This window comes from Diospyros lotus, chromosome 5 (assembly GCF_014633365.1).
Source record: "Diospyros lotus cultivar Yz01 chromosome 5, ASM1463336v1, whole genome shotgun sequence".
In the NCBI taxonomy this organism is placed as follows: Eukaryota; Viridiplantae; Streptophyta; class Magnoliopsida; order Ericales; family Ebenaceae; genus Diospyros; species Diospyros lotus.
This window is the reverse complement of record NC_068342.1, coordinates 27,139,640-27,151,141: the sequence shown is the minus strand read 5'-3', so window position 1 is coordinate 27,151,141 and position 11,502 is coordinate 27,139,640. Positions and strand designations below refer to the sequence as shown.

Genomic DNA, 11,502 nt, shown 5'->3' with positions numbered 1-11,502 from the left:
ATCTCTTCTCTAGTTTGCAGCAAAGTGCACCCTAGGTCATCTCTCACAAGGAGCCTCACTTTCTTCTACCAACAAAGGAGAACCAACATAACCAATAACAGTTTGTTTGGGGGGGGTTTTGACAGAAAACTAATTGGCAAAATAGAAAGATGAAGATGGATGAAAAATCAATAAGAGGAGTGCAACCGGTTGTGTATTTGTCTCCTATGTGAAATCTTCCTTGTCCACTCTATATATCTTGGTTTGCTAGATGCTTTGATCTCCGGAAAACAAACTCAAAGCATCCCCAACAACCGTCCAAGGATTAGAATGATTGGAAATAACAAAATGAATGCAGAAATCTCTTGCAAACAAAATGCAACCATTCACTCTCTATTCAACCTATCCGGACCTATGCAAGAACAACCGTTCAAGCACACAATATTCATTTCCGAGATGTTATACCAACCGGCTATAACATTCTGTTCTCTTAAGCATTTAACAGAAAGTGAAACCATGCAAGTTCACACAAACCTGCCATGAACTCCATGCATTCACAAATCTGCTCAAACTAAACCAAATAGAAATGAATAAGAAACAAACAACAAACCAGATTCTTGTAGCTCATCCGGGACTCAAATTCCACATGGATTCAAGACACACAACCGGTTACAAAGTGTTCTAGCCTATCATTACAGAAAGGAAAACAAAATGGAACAAAAGATGTAAAAAACAGGAAAGTGCTACAACAACAAAAACGGGCAGAATCCTCTCTATTTTCTCCTCTCTATCTATATGATGATCTTCTGAAAATTAATGCTAAGAGGCCTTAAATACATGGCCAAGAAAGGAAAGGCTAGGGAGGCTAGGGTTGGGCCTAGCCCAACAGAAAACAAGTGAGCCCAAGTCTGCTCCTTTATTGTAGGCCCAAGCTCCTTGAAAGTAGGCCCAAGCTCCTTTAGTAGGCCCAAGCTCCTTTAGCTGAGCCACTTCTCTAGCCCATCCAATATTCCCTAAAGCCTGGATCCATAAAGTAGAGGTAAGGACAATTTGAAACATAATAAAATAGAAACAATCAAATATCAGCAAAAATTGCTTCAAATGGCCTAATAAGAATGAGGTGAAATGCCAAAATATGGTATAAATATGCATGCTATCAATTCCCCCATACTTAGACTTTTGCACTCCTGGGCAAAACACTAGACTCTATGACTCAAGAATAGAAATGTGGAAAAACACAAATTAGATGCAAGGTAGGTAAGTCTTCAAGAATTCATCATTCAAAGATCATCTTTCCTCTACTTCCAAGAAAACAAGTGACATGGCAATTCATCCAATAAGACAAATCAAAAGTGGAAGCCTCTCACAGGGCAAGTGTATGCTCAAAAATCTCTCAAGAGGTGGTGGTGACTGTTTCGCTCAAATTCACCCAATCACAATTCCACTACCATAAGCTTGTTTATCTTCTCAATCTCCACTATCCATGTCAAATGCATGCCACAAATCAAAAGGACTTATTCAGGGTTGTAATGTGGGGAAGAAAGAAATGGAAAGACAACAATGAAGGAAAACATGCCTTAGGTCGAGAAAACATTTCATGCAACTCTAAGATCAAGAGATAGAATTTCCAAGCGTTATGAAGAACATTGCATCTTTATTTGGTTGAGTGCGTTTTACGCTCTGTCTCAACTTTGCTTTCTTCTTTTTTTTTTTTTCGAAAGAGGTGAGTGCGTTTTACGCTCCTTCTCACCCTTCTATCCTTTTCTTGCTTTTCTTTTTCTTTTTCATGGATGCAAATGGCCTTTGGCCTTATGACTTGCTTGATGAATTCAATCTCTCTCACTAGAATGCACTTACTATTCCTCTTCCTAAGGTTGGAAGGTCCAAAAAGGGTGTATGAGAATGAAGGGTAAAACTGATGGCTCTAAGTGGCAAGCGAAAGGGATTGATTGAATTTTTTTGTTTGTTTGTTTTTTTTTTTTTTTTTTTTTTTTTTTTTGTATAACAAAATGGCTAAATGGGGACAAGAAAGAATGCCTTAATCATGTTTGAGTCATGCATGAACAAATATAGCCTCAACCAAGAATCAAAACAAGTTCTAGAGTGGAAATCATGATAGGTGAATGCACACACAAGAAAAAAAACAATAGGCTCAAAATCCTCACGGCTGTAGACTACCCAATCAATCTATCAAATTAAACTCATTGCCAAGTCACTCGAAATTAAGGAAGATAAGATCAAAGTTCTAATCATGATGGGTTCTTTTAGACTTAATTGCTTAACTTGCATTTCCACGCAAAACAAACTCAACTAAACCCAAGGAAAAAGAAATATGAAAAGATAAAGAAAATGTTGCCAAAATAAGAATGCTGCCTCCCCCCACACTTAGACTTTACATTGCCCTCAATGTAAACATGCAATTCCAATCAAGAATAAGACAAGTAAATGTAAAATACTAGGGAGAGAGAAACAGCCTGATGTATCAAATGTAGGTGGCGTTGAGGAGATGCAGCTCCTCCACAATATGCTCCTGAAAGTTCTCGTAGAATGGCTTAAGTCGCTGCCCGTTCACTGTGAATTGCTTTGCATTGGACTCGTCCTTGATTGCAACTGCACCAAAGGGAAAAACATGAATAACTATGAAAGGACCAGTCCAACGAGAACGTAACTTACCGGGCATCAACTTGAGACGAGAATTGTATAGCAGAACTTTCTGGCCAACTTCGAATGTCTTCCTCACAATAAGCTTGTCATGCACAGCCTTGGTCTTCTCCTTGTAGATGCGTGAGTTCTCATATGCGTCCATCCTAATCTCCTCAAGCTCTTGAAGTTGGAGCTTTCTTTGGGACCCCGATTGACTGATGTCCATATTGCATTGCTTCACCGCCCAATATGCCTTATGCTCCACCTCCACCGGCAAGTGACATGCTTTTCCAAAAACCAACCTATAAGGGGACATGCCGATGGGGGTTTTGTATGCCGTGCGGTAGGCCCATAACGCATCTTCTAATCTCTTGCTCCAGTCTTTCCTATTGGGCTGGACAGTCTTCTCCAAAATCTGCTTGATTTCCCTATTTGAGACTTCAGCTTGCCCATTAGTCTGTGGATGATAAGGAGTCGCCACTTTGTGTATTACCCTATACTTACGAAGTAGGGTGTCCATCTTTCTATTGCAAAAGTGGGATCCTTGGTCACTGATGATGGCCCTGGGTATGCCAAACCTGCAAAAGATGTGAGAACGAACAAAATCTGCAACCACAGAAGCATCATCAGTCCTGGTGGCTTTAGCTTCCACCCACTTAGAAACATAATCCACAGCTAACAGAATGTACAAATAACCAAATGACACAGGAAATGGACCCATGAAGTCAATGCCCCAAACATCAAAGATTTCACAAAACAATAAGGGTCGTTGAGGCATTTCATTCCTACGTGATATAGTGCCTGTGTGTTGGCAACGTGTGCAATTCTTACAGAACTCATATGAATCCTTAAAGAGTGAAGGCCAATATAATCCAGAATCTAGGACTTTCCTAGCTGTACGTTGGGGACCAAAGTGACCACCACATGCAAGTGTGTGACAAAAATTTAAGACAGATGCAAACTCATGGTTAGGCACACATCTCCTAATGACCTGGTCACTACACATGCGCCACAGATAGGGATCATCCCACACATAATACCGAGCCTGACTCTTAAATTTATTTAGCTGTTCCTTCTTAAAATATGCAGGTAATTCAGAAGCAACTAAATAATTTACCAAATCAGCATACCAGGGCTCAACACCATGAATGTGGTATAATAACTCATCTGGGAAATCATCCCTGATAGGCTGGGAGTCCATGACTGTGGAATCTGAAGAAGGAGGGACCCGGCTCAAATGATCAGCTACTAGGTTCTCGGCCCCACTCTTATCTTTTATCTCCACATTGAACTCTTGAAGTAGGAGCATCCACCGTATCAACCGGGGCTTAGCATCGGGCTTCTTCAATAAGTATTTCAGGGCTGCATGGTCAGAAAACACGACAACATTAGAACCCAGAAGATAGGAGCGAAATTTATCTAAAGCAAACACAATAGCTAAAAGCTCCTTCTCAGTCGTGGTGTAGTTTGCTTGAGCAGCATCCAAGGTGCGCGAGGCATAGGCAATGACATGTGACTTCTTCTCCACACGTTGTGAAAGGACGGCGCCCACTGCAAAGTTGGAGGCGTCGCACATCAGCTCGAAGGGCAACTCCCAGTCGGGTGGCTGTATGATGGGTGGAGAAATCAATCGACTCTTCAGTTCCTCGAATGCTCGCTTGCACTGCTCATCAAAGTGGAAGGTCACTTCTTTCTGGAGAAGGTGGGAAAGTGGAAGTGCAATCTTGCTGAAATCCTTGATGAACCTCCTGTAAAATCCTGCATGGCCAAGGAAAGAACGCACCTCCTTCACAGAGGTGGGGTAAGGCAATGAAGCAATAACATCAACCTTAGACCGATCCACTTCTATACCCTTCTTAGACAGAACATGCCCTAAAACAATTCCTTGTTCTACCATGAAATGACATTTTTCAAAATTTAAAACAAGGTTCTTTTCAATGCATCTCTCTAGGACTCTACCCAAGCTAACCAAGCAATCATCAAAAGAAGTGCCATAAACTGAAAAATCATCCATGAATACTTCCATGCAATGCTCTAGAAAATCTGAAAATATACTTACCATGCATCGCTGAAAGGTACCTGGAGCATTACATAGACCGAAAGGCATTCTTCTATAAGCGAATGTGCCAAAGGGGCAGGTGAAGGTGGTCTTCTCTTGATCCTCTGGGGCTATGCAAATCTGAAAGTATCCGGAAAAACCGTCAAGGAAACAATAGTGTGACTTACCAGCCAACCTCTCCAACATCTGATCAATGAATGGGAGGGGGAAATGATCTTTTCTGGTTGCTTGGTTCAGCTTTCTATAATCAATGCAGACTCTCCAACTGTTCTGCACTCTCATGGGGATGAGCTCATTATTCTCATTTGGGACCACCGTGATGCCCGTCTTTTTTGGAACAACCTGCACGGGACTCACCCACTTGCTGTCAGAAATAGGGTAAATAATGCCGGCTGCAAGTAATTTACTTACCTCCTGTTTTACCACATCAAGGATGGTTGGGTTAAGTCTTCTTTGAGGCTGCCTTGCTGGTTTTGCTCCTTCCTCCAATAAGATACGGTGCATGCAAACAGATGGGCTGATTCCAGTTATGTCCGCTAAAGTCCACCCAATTGCTTTCTTATTATTTTTCAGCACATCCAGCAACTTTCTCTCTTGGTCAGGCTGCAAGTTGTTTGCAATGATGACTGGCAGCTTCTCATCTTTCTCCAAGAATGCATACTTGAGGTGCTGAGGCAAAGGCTTGCACTGAATGGTGGGTGGCTGCTGCAAAGAGGGGGCTGACCTATTTGACTGGAACTCTAACTCCAAGGCACTATCAACCTGCTTAACAAGGTTAGCAGCACTATCTTCCACTTGGGAAATGTTAGCATCAAAATCAAACTCATGTCTATGCAAAAATTCAGCAATCTCTAAGCATGCAGCACATTGACTCTCTCCATCACTACAATTAGTGCAATTAATCGTATCTGGGAACTCATGCACAGTGGGGAATTCATCAATTAAATCAGAAGACTCAGAACATGCTTCATTCAATAACAGGTCAACTCTATTTACTTGAAAAGTGGAATGATCCTCAGTAGGGAATTTCATGGCATCAAGTATCTTGAAGTTAATTGTGTTACCAGCAAATTCCATGGAAAGTGTACCCTCATGCACATTGATAATAGTTCTAGCAGTTTTTAAGAATGGTCTCCCTAGGATCAAGGGTGCATGCTCAAGTGTGCTGTTATCTTCCATATTCAAAACATAAAAATCTGCTGGAAAGATTAAATCCTTAACCTTAACCAGCACATCTTCTAGGACTCCAGTGGGGTGTGCAGTACTTCTATTGGCTAGTTGGACAACCACTCCTGTTGGCTTCAAAGGACCACACTGCAATGAAGCATAAATAGAGTTAGGCATGACATTAATGGATGCACCTAAATCTAGTAAAGCATTGCTAAATTGCATGTCTCCTATAGTACAAGGAATGGAGAACATCCCTGGATCTTTACACTTTGCTGGCATGGCAGGTTGGATAAGGGCAGAGACATTTCTCCCAAGGTTGATCTTCTCATTCCCCATAAGCTTCCTCTTGTGAGTACACAAATCCTTGAGAAATTTTGCATACTTGGGGATCTGTCTAATGGCTTCAAGGAGGGGGATGTTGACTTGAACTTTCTGGAATGTTTCCAGAATCTCTTTATCCACTTCGGCCTCTGCTCTTTTCTTGTTTTGTGTTGCTCGATGTGGGAATGGTAGGGGCTGGATGTTGGAAGATTCTCCTTGTTCTTGATAGCTGGAGTTTGGCTGCTTGGCTTCTTGGACTGAGGAAGGTTGCTGCTCTTTTCTACCCTCTACATTCTGCTCCTCTACATGTTGCTCCATGTTTGATGATGGTGGAGGGGTTGGGATGATCACTTCTTTTCCACTTCGAAGCATGATGGCACTAACATTACCCCTTGGATTGGCAACTGGTTGTGAAGGAAGCTGCCCCGAACCTTGACTCCTTAACTCATTGATGTTTGTGGCTAGCTGGCCTATTTGGGTCTCCAAATTTTGAATGGTGGTTTCTGTTTTTTGTTGGAATTGGAGTGTATTGGCTGCTAGTTGTTTGACAAGATCATCTAAGGTAGGTTCTGACTTGGGTAATGGTGGTGCTTGTTGCATGGATTGATTCTGCCTTGGTGGTGGAGTATGGTTGCTGGAAATTGAAGGATGGAACCTCTGCTGAAATGGCTGATTCTGGTGGTATGGCTGCTGGTGCACATGTTGATTGGAAGGGCTGCCATATCTGAGGCTCGGATGGTCTCTCCAACCTGGATTGTAGGTGGCTGAGTATGGGTCATACCTATTGGAAGGTTGTGGTTGGCTGTGCTGCTGGTGCTGGAATGGTCTTCCAGGAAAAATGCCTGCACATGTCTCATTATTTTCTTGCAACTGTGGGCATTGGTCTGTTGTATGGGATGGCAAGGAGCAAATGCCACAAAGCTGCTGCTGGGGTTGCTTTCTCTCTAATGCCAACTGCCTGACCATGGAAGCCAATTCCTCAAGCTTGTTTTCCATCCTTTGCTGGTCCATAGTGGCAGCTACATTGACTTCATTGATGGCTTTTGTAGGAGTGCTAATTCTGGTGCCAAACTGCTGGGCATTTTGTGCCATCTTTGATATCAGTTCTTGTGCAGCTGCTGGGGTCTTCTCTGCCAAGGCTCCTCCACTTGCAGCATCTACCAAGTACCTGTCCATGGGGATTAGACCTTCATAGAGATATTGAATTAGGAGTTGGTCACTTATCTGATGGTGAGGGCAGCTGGAACACAACTTCTTGAACCTCTCCCAATACTCATGTAGAGTCTCACCACTCATCTGCCTTATACCACAAATTTCCTTCCTTATTGATGCTGTTCTGGAGGCTGGAAAGAATTTTTCCAGGAAGATCCTTTTCAATCCATCCCAGCTGGTGATAGCAGCTGGTGGCAGGTAATAGAGCCAATCTTTGGCTGATCCATCAAGTGAGAATGGGAAGGCTCTCAGCTTGATCTGCTCTTCATCTACTCCTTGTGGCCGCATGGTTGAGCAAACCACATGAAATTCTTTCAGATGCTTGTGTGGATCCTCTCCTGCAAGACCATGAAACTTGGGCAACAAGTGGATTAGTCCAGATTTGAGTTCAAAGTTAGCATCCAACTGTGGGTATTGAATACATAGGGGCTGGTAATGCACATCAGGTGCAGCTAGCTCTCTAATGGTTCTACCATCCAAATGACCATGATTTGCATTATTTCCATTACCATTATTTCCATTATTTCCATGATTTCCATTACCATTATCTGCCATATTGATGAATTCTGGAATAGGTTCGGATGAAGTGTTAGACACACTATTAGGGTCAATCCTATCCCGAGACTTAAGCTCTCTAGCTTGCCTTCTAAGAGTGTTCTCTAATTCAAGATCCAAGTCAAGTAATGTTTTCTTAGATGACCTGGTCATGCACTAGAGATCAGCACAAAAACAGCACACAAAATGGCCTATGCATACCAAGAACACAGAAACACAAACAAAAACACACAAGCAAAAACAAAAACACTAAAAACCACAAACACAAAAACAGGTCAAACAATAAGCCCTTAGACGATTTTTTATGCAATTTTTCACAAAATTTCAACACAAAAACACTGAGGGACCTAAAAACACTAAAAACCACACCAAATTAGCCACTGAGAAACACAAAATGGCCCAAAAAGTGGTCTAAACGTTGGAATTTGGCCAAAAAAAGGCTCTTCTCACAGAAAAGCTGTGACTATTTATCCCCACACCCCCATTTCTTTGGACACCAAAAATCAGCTCAATCGGAGCAAGTGAAAAGCTATGAACAGTAACCGGGAAACTAATTTTTTTTTCCTCAAAACCTACTCCTATTTTGCCTTAGAAACCACTCTATATGCAATAAAACATCAAGGAAAGCATATGGACTTGAAAGAATATCAAGTAGGGATGAGAAAGGAAGAGGATAGCACCGGTATCTCAAGCTCAATCCTTAAATAATGCTATCTGTCATGAAGATGGTCAAAACCGCTGCTGAATGGAAGGCTGCTGCTGGTTGCTTTCTTTTGGTTGCAGCTGCTGATGTCTATCTGCCAAACGAAAATGGAGATTAGTGTGGAAGGTAAAGACAACGTTGAATGGAGTGTTAAAAGAGAAAATAAAAGAAAAATGTGAGAAAGAAAAATGGAATATCCTCTTGGTCAGGTGATCTGCTGTCAGAGGCAGAAAAGTGGGATTCAGAGCATGCTAAAAATGGTTATGCTCCTGATCTGCTGCAGGGTTGTCTCCCCTTGCTGTGTAAGCTTGCTTTTCAGTGCCTATCAGAGCACATGAAGATCAGAGAAGGACTGCAGGTATGCTACTGAAAATCAGAGAAGGACTGCAGGTGTTTTGTGCTTTTTCAGTTGCTGCAGGGCTGCAGGGTTGCTTTTTCAGAAGGTCAGGTCGTGCAGCCCTCTCCAACAACCACTTCTTGGTTCAAAAATGATTCCAAAAATGAGAAAACATAAAAGGAAAATACACACAAACAAAAAGAAGATCGAAAAGGCAAATGAGGTTTCTCTGTTGCTGCTTGCTATCAGTTCATCTCAAGAACAGAACAGAATTTCTCTTCACCAAGAACACAAAAACTGATAACCTTATCACCAAGAACACAAAATAGAGAAAACACTCGAACAAGAAAACAAAACAAACAGAGAATAGGGTCGGTCCTCTATGTTTTTAGAAGAAAAACTTGGCTCCCCGGCAACGGCGCCAAAATTCTGGCCGGCTATCGAACCACTCCAGAATTAGAGATCTATGTTTGCATCTCTTCTCTAGTTTGCAGCAAAGTGCACCCTAGGTCATCTCTCACAAGGAGCCTCACTTTCTTCTACCAACAAAGGAGAACCAACATAACCAATAACAGTTTGTTTGGGGGGGGTTTTGACAGAAAACTAATTGGCAAAACAGAAAGATGAAGATGGATGAAAAATCAATAAGAGGAGTGCAACCGGTTGTGTATTTGTCTCCTATGTGAAATCTTCCTTGTCCACTCTATATATCTTGGTTTGCTAGATGCTTTGATCTCCGGAAAACAAACTCAAAGCATCCCCAACAACCGTCCAAGGATTAGAATGATTGGAAATAACAAAATGAATGCAGAAATCTCTTGCAAACAAAATGCAACCATTCACTCTCTATTCAACCTATCCGGACCTATGCAAGAACAACCGTTCAAGCACACAATATTCATTTCCGAGATGTTATACCAACCGGCTATAACATTCTGTTCTCTTAAGCATTTAACAGAAAGTGAAACCATGCAAGTTCACACAAACCTGCCATGAACTCCATGCATTCACAAATCTGCTCAAACTAAACCAAATAGAAATGAATAAGAAACAAACAACAAACCAGATTCTTGTAGCTCATCCGGGACTCAAATTCCACATGGATTCAAGACACACAACCGGTTACAAAGTGTTCTAGCCTATCATTACAGAAAGGAAAACAAAATGGAACAAAAGATGTAAAAAACAGGAAAGTGCTACAACAACAAAAACGGGCAGAATCCTCTCTATTTTCTCCTCTCTATCTATATGATGATCTTCTGAAAATTAATGCTAAGAGGCCTTAAATACATGGCCAAGAAAGGAAAGGCTAGGGAGGCTAGGGTTGGGCCTAGCCCAACAGAAAACAAGTGAGCCCAAGTCTGCTCCTTTATTGTAGGCCCAAGCTCCTTGAAAGTAGGCCCAAGCTCCTTTAGTAGGCCCAAGCTCCTTTAGCTGAGCCACTTCTCTAGCCCATCCAATATTCCCTAAAGCCTGGATCCATAAAGTAGAGGTAAGGACAATTTGAAACATAATAAAATAGAAACAATCAAATATCAGCAAAAATTGCTTCAAATGGCCTAATAAGAATGAGGTGAAATGCCAAAATATGGTATAAATATGCATGCTATCAGTACCTCCCGAGTAACAATGCTTATTTCAGTTCTTGCTGTATCTCTAATGGTTGATGCTTTATTACATGGGTTGGGTCGGGGACATACTTTCTGAGCATTGATATGTGGAAAACGTCATGTACTGCTAAGAGATCTGGTGGTAAGGCTAGCTGATAAGCAACGTTCCCAACCCGTTTTAAGATCTCAAATGGGCCTATAAACCGAGGTCTAAGCTTTCCTTTCTTCCCAAACCGTAAAACTCCTTTTATGGGTGTAACTTTTAAGAATACCTTATCACCAATGGAAAACTCCAAATCCCTTCTTCTTTTATCTACATAGTTTTTCTGTCTATCTTGAGCCTTCTTCATACTATCTTTGATCTTTTCAATGGCTTGTACAGTTTGTTCCACAATCTCTGGACCCAAAATCTTCCGCTCGCCAACTTCATTCCAATGAACAGGTGATCTGCATTTCCTTCCATATAGTGCCTCATAGGGTTCCATGCCAATAGATGCATGGTGACTGTTGTTGTATGCGAATTCAATTAATGGTAGATGTTTCTCCCAATGTCCGCCAAATTCTAGGGTACAAATACGAAGCATATCCTCTAAAGTTTGTATTGTCCTTTCAGATTGTCCATCTGTCTGAGGATGAAAAGTTGTACTAAAACTCAATTTGGTTCCCATGGCTCTGTGTAAGCTCTTCCAAAAGTTGGATGTGAACCTCGAGTCCCTATCCGATACAATGGAAACTAGAACACCATGTAGTCTTACTATTTCCTTAACATACAGTCGTGCAAGCTGTTCCATTGTAAATGTCATCCAAACATGTAAGAAATGAGCTGATTTGGTAAGTCGATCCACGATCACCCAAATAGCCTCATGTCCTGCTATTGATTTTGGAAATCCAACAACAAAGTCCATCGTCACAT

The 11,502-nt window shown here is 41.7% G+C and overlaps 1 non-coding gene across 1 annotated transcript; it reads left to right on the top strand.

The window, feature by feature from the left end:
• Nucleotides 1-7,394: 7,394 nt before the first annotated feature.
• Nucleotides 7,395-7,499, top strand: LOC127802912 (small nucleolar RNA R71). Its single transcript, XR_008023368.1, has one exon. It is a non-coding gene; the product is annotated as a small nucleolar RNA R71 (small nucleolar RNA).
• Nucleotides 7,500-11,502: the final 4,003 nt, after the last annotated feature.